Source organism: Diceros bicornis, unplaced genomic scaffold (assembly GCF_020826845.1).
Source record: "Diceros bicornis minor isolate mBicDic1 unplaced genomic scaffold, mDicBic1.mat.cur scaffold_265_ctg1, whole genome shotgun sequence".
NCBI lineage: Eukaryota > Metazoa > Chordata > Mammalia > Perissodactyla > Rhinocerotidae > Diceros > Diceros bicornis.
The window spans coordinates 275,348-281,347 of NW_026691141.1; the positions used below are offsets into that span (position 1 = coordinate 275,348).

The 6,000-nt window shown below is 39.6% G+C and overlaps 1 pseudogene; it reads right to left on the bottom strand.

Annotated features, from left to right (window-relative positions):
* Window positions 1–832: 832 nt before the first annotated feature.
* On the bottom strand, window positions 833–1,670 carry LOC131402783 (large ribosomal subunit protein eL34-like; annotated as a pseudogene).
* Between the last annotated feature and the right edge of the window lie 4,330 nt (window positions 1,671–6,000).

A 6,000-nucleotide genomic window follows, 5' to 3' on the forward strand; every position in this document is an offset into this window, starting at 1 on the left:
AGGAGGAAAACTGGAAAATTCACAAATATGTGGAAATTACACAACATACTTCTGAACGATCAATAGTTTAAAGAAGATATCAAAAAATACCTTGAGTCAAAGAAAATGGAAACACAACATACAAAAACGTATGGGATGCAGCAAAAATAGTTCTAAGAGGGAAATATAAAGTGACAAATGGCTACACTAAGAAAAAAGAAATCTCAAACAACCTAGCTTTATGCCTCAAGAAGCTATAAAAACTAGAAAAAGGAGAACAAACGAACCCAAAGGTTAGCAGAAGGAAAGAAATAATAAAGATTAGAGCATAAATAAATGAAATAGAGCCTAGAAAGACAATAGAAAAGATCACCAAAAATACGAGTTGGTTTTTTGAAAAGATAAAATAGACAGACCTTTAGCTAGACTAACCAAGAAAAGAGACAAGACTCAAATAGGTAAAATTTAAACTAAAAAGGAGGCATTACAACTGATATCACAGAAATACACAGGATTATCAGAGACTGCTATGAACAATTACATGCCAGCAAATTGGATAATTTAGAAAAAAAGGAACCTAAGCAGAATGTAAGCCCCAAGAGGATGGAGATGGCTGTCTGTTTTGATCACTGCTGTATCCCTAGCACCCAACAGAGCACCTGGTTTACAGCAGTCACTCAATAAAAATTTACTGAGCAAATGAATCAGTGAGTGAATGTGCCAGGCATTGAGTTCAGCACTTTACATGGATGATCTCATTGAGTCCTCATAACACTCTATGCTTTAGCCAGTGTTAATACCATTGATACTTCAGCTAGTATGTCTGACCCAATGGACACTCCCAAGGACCTTGCTTTGAGCCTCAGGTCCAGCTGCTCTAACGCAGCACTGCCCAACTCCCTTGGTTTTCCCCAGGGTCCTCCCAAATGGACCTCTTGTACAACACATAGGCTATATTTTAAGTCAGGTCACCCCAAATATATCTCCCAATTTGGTGAAAATATGCCCATCCATTTTCCCATGATGTAGGAACAGAAGAAACTTAAATTTTTAGAAGGCTTTTGATTTTATTTTTATTATTCAAAAAAATCTCCATTTTTAAATCTAGCTTTCTGACTGTGCTTGTGCCGTCGACACTTTCACAATGATTTTCTGTTCCTCCTTTAGAAAAGCATACTTGATCCTGTCACAGACACATTTAGCAACCATGGAGGCACCACAGGCCCAGATGATAAGTTTTTTTGTTTTAGACAATCTCATAAGAACTTTAGGTCTCATGGCATGAACTCCTTGAAGCTGACCTGGGCACACGCGACATGTGGATTCTGGTGTTGTCCCTCCCTTCTTGGTATAAAGATAGACAATTCTAATACCAGGGGCTCAGGACAGCCTGGCATTGCTGGAAGCTGTATTGTAAGATAGCCTACAACAGTATGTCAAGTGCTGGACCATTTTGAATGCCTCTAGACACTATCCCCAGAAAAGGAAAAGAAAAAGAAACTTAATTGTATTTATAGAGATTAAAAAGAACTGTGTATTAAAAACATTAGCCCTAATCCTTTGTCATACATTTTGCCAATACCTTCCATTATTTTCATTTGCCTTTTAGTTTTATTTACTGTATTTTTTTTTTTTTTACTTGGAAATGTTTTCCCTTTTTTGTAGCAAAATCTATCAGTCTTTCCTTTATGGTTTTTTTCTTTGCTATTATATATAGAAAACTTTTATAGTTTAAGTAGACAAATAATCATACATAATAACCACTTCTCTGTGGAATTGTCTGGAGTTGGAATAAAAAACCCTTGGCTTTCCAATGTGAAATCAGGGTGGTGGTGCACAGAATCCCTCCATTTCCACATAATGGCACCAGATTAGCTTTGCAACAGCTCCAGGGTGATCTAAACCTCTCAGGGCCCTGGGGTGTCGAAGTTCTTGTCTCTGGAAGAGAAGATGGAACCATCAGTTCTGTTTCTTCTCCAGCTTCTATAGACTTGGCTCTCTGCAAAGCATCCATCATCACAAACACGACTTCAGTTCCTTGGGCTCAATAACTTTGGGCATTACCTAGCACCTAGGCAATAAGGGAGTATGTTTGCATTACTATGTGTATATTCATACGACTTTCCTCATTAAGCTTCAGAGGACTGAACAACAACAACAATTAAATAGTTTCAAAACAGTCCTCTACAGTAGTTGAAAGTTATATAAGGAAGGAAAAGAAAAAAAAAACTCAACCAAATGTAATACTATATGTTAAAACATGGAATTTTCTATGCACGTGAGTGAGAATTGGTTAGGATGAAGAAATTTGCACCATAAAATGAGTTAACTGGTAATGAGTAATGAATTCTAAGTATTCATTGAATTCCAATGAATCCCAAGTAAAGGGCCCTGCTTCCAGTGCCTTGCAAGAAAACCTGAAGACATATAACTTTCCCTATGAGACGGTGGGAAACATATAACAGGCTCACTGTGAGACACTGGTCTCCCAAATACACAAGCAGACCAACATTGTTTTGGCTCTACATTGAGTGCACTGGTTGTCTGGAGACAGTTATATCTTACAGAAATAATAGCAAAGGTAGTGTTGTTCTCTGTGTTATATAATTATCAAAAGCAGCTTCAGAACTTGTTGGAGCCTCCCTCTGTCTTATTTGAAGAAATAAAGTTACAGCAGCAACATGAGGGTTGTGTAATGACAGGGTGCAATGGTAATTAGTTGCTAATTAGAATTTTCTGAAATACTAGGGCGATCATCAGAGGAAAACCCTACTCAACATCACATGTAAGTTAAAAATGCCCCTGGGTAGCTATTAACTTCTGAATATAGTAGCAGGTATAAGCACTTCAGTTGAGGTTAATCAACAGTTCTATTACCTACTTAGCTTTTAGAGGTTACAACTTGATAATTTTTATGGAACTACATCAGTCTAGGTTTATACCCAGGCTTATGAATTTATACATTTAAAAATATATTTTATTTTATTGCAAGGCTGCTGCTAAAGAAAATTGGCTTTAATAAACATCCTTTTGATATTGGACTCAGTCCTCTTTCTTTTTCCCTTGAGATTTTTTTAGACTTTTCATCAGGAAGAGGTACTTAGGTAACTACCAACACGAAGACGTAAACAGATCTCAAAGACAAAGTCATATTGACCTCATACGGACCTTTCCCTCATGGTGATCCGTGTCAGATCTTTTAAACAAGGAGTCAAAGGAAACTTGGCAAAATGATTCTTTTTAACCTCCAATTACAATTGAAAATCTCATTGGAACCACAAAAAAATTAGAGGAACAGTCCAGAACACAGCCAAATAATGTAGTCTAGACTTTAACTAGCTACAGAATGCTGTAATTACTGTATCTTGATTTAAGATTTGTATTTAATAAGATACAATGCAGCTGCTATATATTCAGTCTATTTATTGATAAAAATAATACCCAATAGTTTCATCTATGGGGGAAAAGTTCATTTTCTTCACATTCAACACAGAAAATATTCAAACATGACAGAATCACATATGATATTTTAACAGATTTGTTTATCTGATCTTGTATGTATTTACCTATTTTTGGTCATTTGCACATAAGAACATAAATATTACCTTATTGTACTGATGGTGCTCAGGGCAAGCTGCCCCAGGAAGCACCACTCTGGTATGTGGATTATTTCGAGCTGAAGACAATAAGGACTCAGAGAGAGAGCTCAGGAAAAATATTTGAGTTTTCCCTCCCAAACTGCCTAAAGAATTTAAAACCAAAAATCTGTTTTAGGAAGGGGTTATTATCATGACTGCTATAAAAGATAATTTAGGATAGAGGTTACAATAGAAAAGGCACCAACAAGCCCATCTTATCGGGAGTCCTGTCTCTCTGGCCACATTCTTTGGATGGCCCTGCGAGGAGTTGTCAATCATTTACAAAGAAAGTCTCCATTTGTAAAGGTATCTCCCTCTCTGTATTGAGAAAAAGGGGGGGTGAGCTCATTTCTAGTAACTTATCAATGTGGAAGATGAGGCCTTGGGGCTGTATAATAAACCTTACTCTTGTTTACTGTGCTTTAGTGGTAATCTCCTGTAACTGACTCCCCCCACCCCCAAAATCCTCCTTTGTCATTGGCTGAAAATGATATTTAAGACGAGAATTTCTGCTATTGTGTTGAGAAACGCAGTGTCCCTGCTTTCTCCCATGTATACATGTTAATAAACTTGCTATTATTTTCTCCTGCTAACCTGTCTTGTTGATTATTTGGCCAGCCAGAAGAACCTTAAGGGAAAGGGCAGAGGGAGATTCTCCCTCTTCCCCCGACAGTTTTGGCGAGCCAGCCAGGAGAAGCACTGGCTGGTAAGTTGCCTTCTCTGGCTGGAAGACCTGCCTTCTCCCTGGACTACTGCAGATGATGAGATCCGGGAACGCCTGACGAAAGCCGGCAAAAGGTAAGACTTCTTACCACGTCAGCCTCCCGGAATCTCTATCTGCGGAGTCCGGCGGAAGGAAGTGGTGAGAATTTTTTCTCTTTCTAAATTTAGATTGGCAGGAGAAAATATTTGGGAAACTAGTATCTTGGGCTTTTAGTGACTCTTGGTTTAAATTTGGTAGAGTACTCTTGGTTTTTGATCTTGATTCCTTTTCCTCCCAGAGATAGTCTCTGTTTTTCTCTTTTGTCTGTGTCTTTTGTCATAAGAAGGAAATACCATAGGGTAGGACACAGGCATAGGCCCTATAAGCCTGCTGTCCGGGCCGGCCCCACAGACTGGTGAGTTTGCGGGTCTCACCAGACCTGCGTCTACAAACTTTGCTGTGGGTTATTATGCACATGAAGTGAAGGTCATTGCCAAGGGCATCTTGGAAGCCAAAAAGGCCGCAAATTTAAGTGGGCGCGGGTCGAGCAGTTAAGAGCCATTAGGGCGCTCGCCACTTTCAGAAGACTCCCGTGACAGGATAAGTTGGATCACGGAACGGGGTAGATGACACAGGTCCCCCGCCAACTGCAAGAAAATGTCCGTGCAACGACGAGGTACTCTGTAAAGCACACAGTCCCCAACCCTGCGGCACCTCCCCCCCAGGTATTATTCTGGCTCCAAAAGACCTAAGGCGTGACTAAAGCTGTCATTGTGCACATAAAAAAAAAAAAAAAAACCGGATGAAGTTTTTCCTTCTGTCTTGTCTGTGTCCTGAGAAAACTTGGCTTTGTGACCAGTGAGAATATTCTCCTTGGTCTCCACCATACGGAAGGTGCATTTACCGGGGTGCACCTTGGTGGCCAGTCGAGTAGACTGGGGTTCTGAACTATCTCTTTGTCCGGCTGTGCCAAGCTCTCAGGGGAGTTTGTCATAAAGGGCCCAGTCCATAAGGGCTTTTGTCGTCTTAACCTTTGTTGCTTGTTAGTGCTGGAAAAATCCCATTCCAGTATCGCCCGCCCGGTGTCACAGATTAGCGGGTCTGTGACTGGAGGCGTCCCACACTATTATGGGAGACCGGAGATCCTTACCGCCTGTGCAATGAAGGTCTTTACTTTCTCTGAATATCTTTGGGAGTGAATTCTGTGGATCATGGGGGCTACATCATCTGCGCCATCACCAGGGACGCCTCTTGCGTCCACGGTGAAGATTTATTCTAAGCGTGGAAAGTTACCTCCGGGTCTTTCCTTAAAAAGGCTTATTGGTTCGAGTCACTATTGGAATAAATATACAAGTGAAGATCCTACTCGTCAATGGCCAGACAACGGATCCTTTGAATTGGAAAAACTTCTAAATTGGGAAAAAAAAAAAAATGTTTTGAGAGCTCTCACATAATTATTTATTTGGTACCTAAAAAAAGACCAGAAAAAGGAAGGGAAAAATTTGACTAGCCTTAAGACCTTGACTCAGGTTACAATTGAAGTGAGAACATGTAAAAGTGTAAGTGTTAATAAGATTATAAAGGTTAGAATGTTTGAGCTAATTTTATATAAAGAGGTTACATCAACTTTGCCTGAGTATGTTTTAAAATGTCTGACTGGGAATGCTTCCCTTGTCCAAA